The 12,747-nt window shown below is 39.2% G+C and overlaps 1 protein-coding gene and 1 pseudogene across 1 annotated transcript in view; one reads left to right on the plus strand and one right to left on the minus strand.

Annotated features, from left to right (window-relative positions):
* Window positions 1-12,747, minus strand: part of LOC130682203 (cullin-4B-like) — a 474,485-nt gene that overhangs the window by 189,943 nt on the left and 271,795 nt on the right. The gene's annotated exons all lie outside the window — the stretch shown is intronic.
* Window positions 337-12,747, plus strand: part of LOC130682143 (regulator of nonsense transcripts 3B-like) — a 48,920-nt pseudogene continuing 36,509 nt past the window's right edge.

Raw genomic sequence — 12,747 nt, forward strand, 5'->3', positions numbered from 1 at the left:
ATCCATTTACTAATTAGTTATCGCAGCACACGTGCACCTCTGGGAGACTGCACGCGCACACATACAGAAGCCGCCACTGTGGGCAGCCGGGTAAGATACCTGAGTCGAGCCTGTCCCTAGTAACAGTGAAAGCCGGCAATACTGCCGCCGCCTCTGCACAAGCTTAATAGGGTTTTCTCACCGCCTAGACTCCCACTCACCTCAAGCCACAGTTTCCTTCAAGGCGTCTAGTTTCCATTACGCCATAGGCTACCTTAAGCAGGGAAGGGGGAGCACGCAAACAACCCAGAAGGCACATTTCTCCTTACCTGCTGGTGGACCCGCTCAAGCTCACTCATGCCGGAAGCGAACCAAGAAACCGGAGCTTTCCACCTTCGGTCCAGCGTTGTCCGTTCTGTGTATTCCTCTTACGTTCTCCCGGCACCACCCCTCTTACGTATAAATGACTAAATCGCGTTAGGGTCTTCTGGTTAATCGCGTTTCCCTAAAGCTCTCAGAACTCGCGAGAGCTTTATTTCTTCCGTCCTTCGGCAACGTCTTGGACTTCTTGGGAGCTGAGAATAAGCGGTCATTCTTCGAACTATCGCGAGAGCTTAAACGTAGTGCCAAATCCCCTTTAACTCCTCTTCTCCTCCGTGTTTTCGTAGGTTTCCTTCTTTACTGAGCTAGCGCTCTTTTCCTTTTCCCTTCCAGTAGTCAGATTTCACACAAAATGTTTACGTTTTTACTAGCCCTCGCCTGCCTTTGGGAAGTTTTTCCTATGCAAGACTATTAAAATACCCATAGTACGCATTGTGTGAGGGGATCACCGGGAGAACAGCGTAGGACAGAGAAGGCACACAGTGAATCTGTGGCATCTTGCTGTGCTGATGGACAGTGACTGCACTGGGGTATGGGTGGTGACTTGATAATAGAGGTAAATGTAGTAACCACACTGTTTTTCATGTGAATGTGAAACCTAAGTAAGAGTGTCTATCAATAATACCTTAATAAAAAAATACAGAAAAAACACCCAAATAACGTTTGATTCATGTGGCCTCAGGTGTCGTCGGGTGCGTGGCCAGTTTGTGCAGAAGTCAACAGTGGCTTGAGTAGAATACTCTGGGAGGGGAAAGAAAAGACGTTGTGGGTAGAGTCTGCAGAGGATGTTCAGGTTGAGGAACATCGGAGGGGGTATTCCAGCTGGCTGTGGGAAGCTGCCCGTCTGAATGGTTTAGGATGCTGGAGTCTTGGGCAGGAACCCAAGGCCTCTCTGCTTTCGCAGCGGCCGAGATGTAACCCATGCTCTGGGGGCCACCCGTTATTTGGTGAGGGGACAATGAAACTACTTTAAGATGAATGACGATTAGGTAAAGTGCCATCCCATCTTCTCCTCTCCTTCCTCTTGGCAGGAGGCAATTCGTTTTTCTCCGGTGGTGTAGGCTCTGTAGCTTCTACTGCTGCACTGCTGTCCAAAGCCACTGGGTCCTGGAGGTTGTGGATGATACTCTTGGGGCCCAACGGCTTTAGTGCTGTTTGGATGGGCATAATCCACCTGCTGAAAGAACTGTGCTTGTCCACATAGGCTTGGAATGGAAGGAAGTGAGCTACTGTTGTCAGAAGAATCACTTCTCTCTTAGGTTCCTTAGTTCAGATTTAGCGCCATAGGCCCCTCAAATGAAAGAGAACATTCAAGTGAGCAGCAGCTTCTGTGTAAGAAATGCACTAACATTCCTCTTAGGGAAACAATTAAATATGCAAGGTTCTGCACCATCCTCCATGGGTGTCCTGCTGCTGGGATTCATATTACATTCTCAAAACATTTGTCACATAAAAGATATTTCTGCTTTTTCAGTTTTAAAACACTCAAATGTGACTGGATCAAGTTTCTTTACTGCTTTTTCAACTTCTAGCTGGAAAGCTAGCTTACATAAACGTTTTTTCAGCAAGTAAAAAACCAGGACACTTACCATTGTGAACTTAATGCATAAATATGATTAAAAGGTATGATATAAACTAAATTCCCTAATGCATTTCCTCCCCAAAATGATCTAACACAACAAAATAAAAGGAATATACATAAAAATTATTTAATATGTAAATGTCCACATATACAAATACAATGTGTTCATAATTGCTTATGTAAACAGAGCTAATGTTTTCCAAAATGGTGGAAATATGTATTTACAATTATATGGCATTCCTATTCCTAAAAATATCCTAATATGTTGAGACTAGTCAAAATACTTTGTATTTATATGAAAAGCAGAGTTCTGACAGAAAGGGTTTTTGCATTTTCACCCATGTGAAAGATTGTAAAGAACTAACTGTTCACTGCATTTCAGGACATAGGACATGCCTGACCCTTTGCTAACCGTGGCCAGTGGCACTTGTCAGTCATCGTGAAAACCAGATTACACAAATTTGCAAAATGCTTTCCTGAGAAACTAATCTTCCTAATATTAAGGACCTTTTTGAACTCTGAGATTGGTGAGTTCATGCTATGGAGCACTAGGGAGGTGTATTCGCATCATTTCCTTTTCATTTAGAGTAGCACAAAATGTGAGTCTGAGACTTAGAAGATGATGCAGGGGTTCTTGATGACGAAGCCGAAGAATGAGCTTCACAAACACTCAAGGAAGTAGAGCAAGGTACAGGCTTTTATTTAGAGATAAAGTGAAAGGACAGAGCTCTCGGCTCACACCAGGAGAGGACAAGAGAGTCCATAGTGGTGCATTGTCTAGGGGGTTTTATAGGCAGTTGAGGATTTTTCGAGAACATGAAAGAAACTTAGGGATGTGGGATTGCATCACCTGCCCTGTCCTAAAGGTGGGCTGGGACATAGTCTGATTGCTAGGGCTGATAGCAGAGTCCTGGGTTATGCTGATACCCTTGCAGAACACTCAAACATTCAAGGCCAAGTTGCTCCTGGCCATTTGACCTTTCACTGATCTCACTGAAGATGTCTGTATCTTTACCCTAGAGAATTAGTGTGATCTTGAATTTGCAAAGTGCTTAGCACAAACTTTCAGTAGGAACTTCTTTGCCCATTGTTACATGGCTCTGACTGTAAATATTCCACCCTGCTTTTCCCGGAGGCCCTCACCCTACTCTGACTACACCCACCATTCCTGTCTCAAAGCTATGTTTCTGACAGGTCTTATGTATGTATGTGAAAATTAGCCCTAACAACAGACATAAATGTGGGTCAAATTGCAGTATTTCCAGAATCTCTTGCCTGGCCTTTGTACATCTCCATATCAGTAGTGTTTCCAAGGGTGGAGAAAAGTAGTACATTTCCATATCAATAGCTGATTACAAGGTGGGGCGAGCAAGGGTATATACCTGGATTGGGAGGTTTGGTGGAGACCCTTTTTGCAGTTGAGTTCCCAGAGACATGGGTGAGCCAAAATGGATGATTGCTTATACGTGTTAGGAAAATAGATATGAGTGGGGTGGAAAGAGGAAAAAGTCCAGGAAAGCCCACTAAAAAAGACTCAGAGTTAATGAGTTGCTCACTTAAAGCTCAACAAGCCAGGAGTAACTTGGCCTGCAATGTTTGAATGTTACCGAGATAAAGGAACGTATGTCAGCCATAGCCCATGTCTTTATTCTGTTAAACATGCAGGCCCAGATCTTATTAACCTATCTATAAGCTGTTTTTTCTCCTTTAGCCCTTATCAAGTAATTTGAAACCTTCGCATCGAATTTAGCATGCAGGCCCAGCTGTAAACACCATAGTGAAATACAAGAAGGATTCCTTCTTAAAGATAAAATTGCATTTTACCATTCAGGAAAATAAGAAGTAAGATTCTTTATGTACTCTTTAGCAGACAATAACTTAGCCCAACTTGTGGAGCTGGGCAGGTAGTTTTAATTGATATGTTCTCAAACCAAGCTGCTCTCCTGGGAGGTGACCAGAGCAGTAAATTTCTTGTTTTAATTTTATTTATTTATTATTATTTTTTATTAAGGTATCATTGATATACATTCTTATGAAGCTTTCACATGAAAAACGTGGTTATTACATTCACTCTTATTGAGTCGACCCCCCTTATCCAATTGCAGTCACTGTGCCTCAATGTAGTAAGATGCCACAGACTCCCTATTTGTCTTCTTGAGCTACACTGTCTTCCCTGTGACTCCACACAGACACCATGTGCACCAATCATGATACAACACAATCAGCTTCTCTCTCCTTCCCCACCAACCCTTCCACACCCCTACCCTTTGGTAACTACTAGTCCCTTCTTGGAGTCTACAAGTATCCTGGTATTTTGTTCCTTCAGTTTTGCTTCATTGCTCTACTCCACAATTGAGGGAAATCATTTGGCACTTGTCTTTCTCTGTCTGACTTATTTCACTGAGCATTATACCTTCTAGCTCCATCCATGTTGTTGCAAATGGTAGGATTTGTTTGTTTCCTATAGCTGAATAATATTCCATTGTGTATATGTACCACCTCTTCTTTATCCATTCATCTACTGATGGACACTTAGTTTGCTTCCCTATCTTGACTACTGTAAATAGTGCTGCAATAAACATACGGGTGCATATCTTTTTGAATCTGAGATCCTCCATTCCTAGTGTAAATTTCTAGGAGTGGAATTCCTGGGTCAGATGGTATTTCTATTTTATGATTTTTGAGGAACCTCCATATTGCTTTCTACAATGGTTGAACTAGTTTACCTTCCTACCAGCACTCTAGGAGGGTTCCCTTTCTCCACATCCTCATCAGCATTTGTTGTTCCTAGTCTTTTTCCGCCCCTTTTGAAGATTCTGCTCTCCTATAAGAGAAGTGCATGATTCAATTAGCAGATGAAAGAAAAGGCCCAAATCGAGCCAGAAAGGAGTCCACAGCATTACCACCCACCTTCAGATGCACAGTGAGATAAATGCAGCACCTGATAGGGAGGGAAGGACCAGTGATGACAGAAGAGGGACAGGCTTTGCCATGGGTATAGTCCAGAGTTGGGAAGCTTGGTCTCCAGTGACCAGCTCAGTCACTGACTGAGTGTGACTTTGAAGCTCAGTTTCTATGGGATTCATTTTTTTTGCATCCTTTTAATATGGAGATGAGAATATAGATCTTTCTAGTTCTTTAATGAGTAGGATGTGTTGAGAGCAGAAAGAGGAAGGGGGGAAGTTCACTGTGAAGTGGAAAGTGCCCTACGTGCAATCTTTTATGATCACTAATAATGTATTACTTGGAATGGAACTACAAATCCAAATTAAGGGAGGAAAGATGGGAAGATGCAGATCCTTGTTCTTACGTCTTTAAAGATGACATTTCGATAAAGAGTAGTAGTTTGACTTCCCTTATAATCATAACAATAGTTATGGAAGTGATTGTTCGTCTAGAGGGACATTTCCAAAAGTGCGAGATACTCATTAAAGCAAGCCTTCCTTGGCCATATAAGTAATGCACATTGTAATGATCTTTGAAGACTGAATGAACATATTAAAGGTTCTGCAAAGCTCTGCAACAAAGAAATCCATCTGACATTGTTCAGTCCAGTAAATCCTCAGTTTATTAAGCATGGACCCTCCTCCTACCCCACCTAATCTTCTCTGTGTTGGCCATCTTAACTGGTGTGAGGTGATATCTCCTTGTGGTTTTAATTTGTATTTCCCTGATGATTAGTGACGTGGAGCACCTTTTCATGTGCCTTTTGACCATCTGAATGTCTTCTTTGGAGAAGTGTCTGTTCATGTCCTATGCCTATTTTTTAATAGAGTTATTTGCTCTATTGGGTGTTTGAGGTGTGTGAGTTCTTCAATATTTTGGATATTAACCCATTGTCAGATATCTTTTACAAATATATTCTCTCATACGGTAGGATGTCTTTTTGTTCTATGGACAGTGTCCATTACTGTACAGAAGGTTTTTAGCTTGATGTAGTCCCAATTGTTCATTTTTGCTTTTGTTTTCCTTGCCTGAGGAAATGCTTTCAGGAAAAAGTTGTTTATATTTAAGAGATGTTTGCATATGTTTTCTTCTAAGAGTTTTATGGTTTCATGTCTTATATTCAGGTATTTGATCCATTTTGAGTTTTGTTTTGTGTATAGGGTTAGACAATAATCCAGTTTCATTCTCTTTCATGTAGCTGCCCACTTTTGTCAACACTAGCTGTTGAAGAGGCAGCCATTTCTTCTTTGTATATCCATGGTTCCTTTATCGTATATTAATTGACCATATTTGCTTGGTTTTGTATCTGGACTTTCTAGCCTGTTCCATTGGTCTATGTGTCTGTTCTTATGCCAGGACCAAATTCTCTTGGTTACCATGGCTTTGTAATAGAGCTGGAAGTTGGGGAGCATAATTCCCCCAGCTTTATTCTTCCTTCTCAGGATTGCTTTGGGTATTCGGGGTCTTTTGTATTCCATATGAACTTTAGAACTATTTGCTCTAGCTCATTGTGGAATGCTTTTGCTATTTTGGTAGGGATGGCATTTAATCTGCAGATTGTTATAGGCCGGATGGCCATTTTGACTATTTTAATTCTATCCTTGAACACAGCATGTGCTTCCATTTATTGGTATCTTCTTTCATTTCTCTCAGGGGTGTCTTGTAGTTTTCATTGTGTATGTCTGTAAGTCCACGGGGAGGAAATCCCAGGGCAAAGTATCTCTAAAAACTGAGATCAAAGGGATAAATAAAGTTTAAAATCTGTTTATTGCTTACAAACTACAGTCCAGCACCATCTCTTTCCCTTGCTCTGGAAGAAGCAACCAAGCAAACTCTTTCCCCTAACCTCTCAGGTTCATACACTCATGGTTGCCCAGGTAATTACCCACTGACAAGGAGATGAATTTCTCTCCAGCCCTGAGGGTATTCGAATGCACCAAAGCCAGGTGAGACATTCTGGAAATATTACAATTTTACCCACAAGGTCTTCTCTTCCATGGATAGGTTTATTCCTAGGTATTTTTTCTTTTTGATACAGTTGTGAATGGAATTGTTTTCCTGATTTCTCTTTATGCCTGTTCATCACTAGTGTATAGGAATGCAACAGATTTCTGTATATTACTTTTGTATCCTTAAACTTTGAATTCAGGTATTACATTTAGTAATTATGGAGTGGATTCTTTAGGGTTTTTTATGTACAACATCATGTCATCTGCAAACAGTGACAGTTAAACTTCTTCCATACCAATATGGATGCCTTTTAATTCTGATTAAAAGGCATGTGGTCTGATTGCTGTTGCAATTTTTAAAAATTATGGAGATAAAAAGCTTACCTGTTAGCATGATGTGTAAGATAGTTGAAAAAATTTGCAATTGTTACCTTTAATGTAGGCTGGACTTATGATTTCCTTTTATTTAGAGTTCTTCAGAGAAACAGAAACAATATACATGAATGTATATATGTGTTTATGCAAAGAGAATTACTATAAGGAATTACTTTTCCCAAAATTATGGAGTTTGACAAGCCCTATTATCTGCATACAGCAAGGTGTAGACCCAGTGGCTCAATTCCCAGTATGAAAGCCAGCAGCCTTGATCTTGAGACCCAGGAAGACCTGATTTTCACTGTGATTCCAAAAGCCAAAAGGACTAGTGTCCTAGCTCAAACAGGTAGGAGGAATTCCATATTATCCTTTGTGCTCTATTCAGGTCTTCAGTTGATTGGAAAACGTTATCTATCCTAGACAGAAAAATCTGCTTTACTCATTTTACCATTCAAATGTTGATCTTACCTAGAAATACCAGATAGTTGACCAAATATCTCAGTACACTGTGGCCCAGTCAGGTTTTACATGAAAACATTTTTCTACCAAATAGAATATGGCCAAAGTAGCAAGGTGTGACTTACAAGGATTGCTCTTTCAAGGAAGTTACTATGTTTTGAGGACACTTAGAAAAACCTTAGGACAGCTCCATGTGGGTTGCAAGCAAGATCTTCTGTCAACAAATGTTGAACATCAACTTGACATCCATGTGATTGAACCTCCAAGAAGTGGCTCCTCCAACTCAGTGAAGGGTTTACATGACTGCATCCCTGGCCAACAACCTAAAACTTCAAAGCCAGAAACTCCCAAGTAAACTACTCCCATATTCCTGTTTCAGAAACTCTGAGGATAATGTGGTATAATAAAACACTATTTATGAAGTACGAGCTTTAGATCATGGTTCTCAAACATGCCTTGGGAGCTTAAAAAAATTGAGTTGACAGATAATCTGGCAATCACATTTTCTCATATTTTAAGAATAGGCCCTGGCATCTGAAAATTTTTTACATTTAGAGCTTTGAAAGCAAACTGCACCCAAACTCAGCCCTAAGTAACTTGAGGTTTAGTTTGTTTCAGGATGGGACTTTGTTATTTATTTTTTAAACTCAGAATTCTGATCTGCAGTCAGTGTTGGAAATCAGTTGAGCTAGATGGTCTCTATATAAAGTATTAGCTATTAAAGAGTTGGTGCTTAACATACCTGCTTGCACATAACAGGATTTTCTTGTTGGTGCTTATGAGAACCAAGAGTGAATTTGCTCTTCATTTTTGGGCACTTTAAAAAATGAAACTAGAAAAATAAATGTTTATGGACCAAATTTTCCACATACAGATTATAATTATTTTGACTGAAAAGAGTAAGTCCACCCTGGGTGAGAAAAACCATGATACAAAACTTACCTCTGAGATTTGTTATTATCGTAGGATGGTGAAATTTGTACTATGCAATGAACTTACTATGCAATGAATTCAAATCACTGCTGTATCACATATTACTGAGACCTTTATTCTCTTCAAGTCTAACTCTTACCTACAACTTGGAATAATTAAGCACCCACCCCCAAAATAAGGCTGCTTTGAGAACTGAGGTAATATACGTAAAGTGTTTACAGCAAATTGACATTTCAGAAATGCTCAAAGGCTCTTACCTATTCTTTTAATCTGGATTAGTGATAGTAATATACAGGATTAAAAAATTCCTTAAGTGTTGTCAATACCTGAGTCTTCCCTAACTATGCTTTCATTTCTGATTAATGTTCAATGGTTCACATTAACTAAGGGGCTTGCCTCTATTTAAACTCACTGGTTAACAAATTATTTCCTTTCACAAATAACCACTGATGGATGGGAAAGTTACCAGAAAAGACACATGGAAGACCTAGCTATTGGCATCCTAGAAGCTGCTTCCAGGATGGCTAGTGATTATTTGAAAGGCTAAATGCAATCAATTAAATATTCAGGTATGAAAAAAATTAGGGGAGACTAACAGGGTATTTCAAACTTTCTCTAAAAACAGTAGTAGTATTAAGACCCTTAGGGAAAAGGAAATGTTAGCTATTTGGCACTGTATTCCCCCGTGGTTATGATCTTGCAGGAGTAAATAAAATGATTGTCATAATGATGGAAAACAATACAAGGGATGAAATTTATTGTTTGCGGCTTCTGTAGAAATAAAACAGAAGTGTCTGTGTCTTCAAGCTAATTTTGTAGTAAAAATTTCGATAATGAAAAGATGTAGGAATTCATCTTAAGTACTGTGTAGGCTCTTAGAATATACTACTTCTTAACTCTCACACATTTGTTCATTTTACACATGATGAAAACAAAATATATAGGAGTCATATTACTTACCAGAGGTTAATAATGAGGTTACTAGTAGAGCTCCTATGGCTGTGTTCTTATCAAATCACTATAAACTGACATTAAAATAAAGCTGTAAATTGTTGGTTTTTCTAGTTGTTTCCTGCCCCGGCTGGCAGGGAGTTCAACAAGGGCTCGAGGGGAAGTTAACCTGGATGAGGGACAAACCAGACACAAAGAAGGAGACCAAGTCGAAAGTCTGATCAAGGTCTCAAAGTTTATTCTTACAAGGTAGATTATATAGGAGCTAGGAGGGGGAAACAGCCCCAGCTGAAGTGGCAAGGATTATCTAGGTTGCTAGGATACCTAACTGAAGAATGTTCTCTGGAAAAGATCATGGGTGGGGGATTACTGAGGAAAGACAGAATGTTTTACTAAGGAGGAGATGTTATCACGGCAGCTGCTTAATCTCTATCCCAGCGGTCTAATCGGTCTAATCGCAAGCTGGGTCAACTGATCTTTCGTAAACACGGCAGGCTTGAGAAAATAGAGACCTAGGCGAAAAGGGCGAGACCATTGTTTCTATGGCCTGTGGCTCCCGACAGTTTCCTGCTCATAATGACTCTACATGAGAGCAAGAACGCAAGCTAAGGACATTCTGAACGATATCCTGCATTTACTGAGAAAGCACTGTTAAATCATTTATTTTTATGTTCTTACAGAAGAATCAAAACATAGGACCAGTAAAGTTTAAGTGGATTAGCATGATGCTGTAGGGTATGGGAAAATTTCTTCTACCCTTTTAGACTTTTGGGCTAGGTTTGGGAAAGTGATATCCAGAGAAAACTGAAATCACAGTGAACTGTAATAATGCCTATCCATAATGATATGGGATATAAGAGCAAGCACTGATTCTGTCACATAGCCATAGCAAGTAATGCCTTTGCAATCCTTACTGATAAGTTCTATAATTAAACTGAATTGTATATTTACTTAATGTGATACCAGCATAGTTGATAAGATTTAACTACTTTATGTATATAGTACTAGAATTGATGAGATGTATTGGGAAACTGATTTGAAGTCCCTTTAGCATGTTAATATTACAGAAAATGACTGGCTGAGGAAGAAATGGTGTTAACTAGTCATCTATACTAAATAGTTTTACAAAAGTTCATCTGAAGATATACTTAGCAGGTCAAAGGAAAAATTAGTAATCAAATTAGTACAGAAATGTGAAAACCTATGTAATAGGATTTAAAGGAAGCATTTATTTTTTAAAATCTACGTCCACCCATACTGGTTCCTTCAAATGTTAGGGATATCTATATTGATAATGTATTGCTGTATATGCTATACAAAAGCAAGACTAAATGTAGATGCTCAGCAAAATATAAATAGTTTTTATGTAGAACAGCTGGAGGGTGGGCTGTGTAGAAAAGGGTCTACCTCCTGCACAGTGGTAAGCCTCTAAGCCTCAGAATGTCTTCCCTGATAAAACCTGTCTTTGTTTTCCTGTTGTTTTGGGGTTTCAGCTGATACTTACCACAGTGAGATTTATTGAGGAGCCTACATTGCAGTATCAAGATTCATATCTAAAAGATTGATCCAATAAAAACTCAGCATTAAAGTTTATGTGCACTTTCCTGTTAATACTCTATGCATACTGTTACACATCATTGCTAGTGGAACTACTTAGCATTATCCATAACTTCATGGAGGGAGGGAAACTAGGAGCTTTGACCTAATTTTAACTCCCACAACTCTGCCTCATGTGTCTTTTCAGCTGGCTGATTTTATTCTAATCTGTAGCCTTTTATGTAAGTAGGTTACAAACAAGAACCAATTTCATAGCTCTTATTGAGTTAACACGACTCTTTCAAGTGAATTATCAAACCTTGGGGTCGTCTTGGGGGAAACCTGGGTCATTACAGGTACTTAAAATTCAATTTGAAATTCATAGAACTTCCAAATAAAGTAAAAGTAACTCATGGGTGAGCAGAAAGAGGAAAAATACTAATAAATACTGGGGAAAAACATATTCTGATATTCTAATTTAGTTATTTGAATATGTAGTTATGTTCCCTAATCACTGAAATTCAAATTGAAGTGCCTCCTGCTCTGTGTTTTTTTAACCAATATTAGGTTTAGATATTGTTATGATTCACTTTTAAAAATTAACCATGAAGAAATATTATTTGTGCAGTTCTAATTTTTGTATATAAGTAACTAAGGGAGAAGACTGAGAAATTAAATTTCGATTGACAAGTAAGCCAGTAAAAAACAGAAACTTTTTTACTTTCTTTTATTTTGGCATGATTAATCTAAAATTACATGAGGAACATTACGCTGACTAGACTCTCCCCATCACCAAGTCCGCCCACCCACATACCCTATTAAGACACTGTCCATCAGCATAGTAAGATGCTATAGAATCACTACTTGTCTTATCTGTGCACTATTTACAATAGCCAAGAAATGGAAGCAACCTAAGTGTCCATAAGTAGATGAATGGATAAAGAAGAGGTGGTACATATACACAATGGAATATTATTCAGCCATAAGAAGGAAACGAATCCTACCATTTGCAACAACATGGATGGAGCTAGAGGGTATAAGCTCAGTGAACTAAGCCAGGCGGAGAAAGACAAGTACCAAATGATTTCACTCATATGTGGAGTATAAGAACAAAGCAAAAACTGAAGGAACAAAACAACAGCAGAATCACAGAACCCAGGAATGAACTAACAGTTACCAAAGGGAAAGGGACTAGGGAGGATGGGTGGGAAGGGAGGGGTAAGGGGGAGTGGAGGGAAAGAAAGGGGGCCTTACGAATAGCATGTATAATGTGATGGTCAGGGCACGGGGAGGGCTGTTGAAACACAGAGAAGACAAGTAGTGAGTCTACAGCATCTTACTACGGTGAAGGACACTGACTGTAATGGGATTTGTGGGGACTTGGTGATGGGGGGAGTCTAGTAACCATAATGTTCCTCATGTAACTGTAGATTAATGATACCAAGGAAAAACAGTGGGAGGTTACTGTGGGCGGTGATGGATATAATCTATGTCCTTGATGGTGATGTTTTCACAGGTGTATACTTGTTCCGAAAGTCACTGTCTTGTACACCATTAAGTAAATACAGCTTTTGACATATTATATCCCAATAAAATACTTTTTTAATCACATGTATAAAAAAAGAATCTCTCTGGCTTTATATTTCTGTAGTACCA

This window comes from Manis pentadactyla, chromosome Y (assembly GCF_030020395.1).
Source record: "Manis pentadactyla isolate mManPen7 chromosome Y, mManPen7.hap1, whole genome shotgun sequence".
Taxonomy (NCBI): domain Eukaryota; kingdom Metazoa; phylum Chordata; class Mammalia; order Pholidota; family Manidae; genus Manis; species Manis pentadactyla.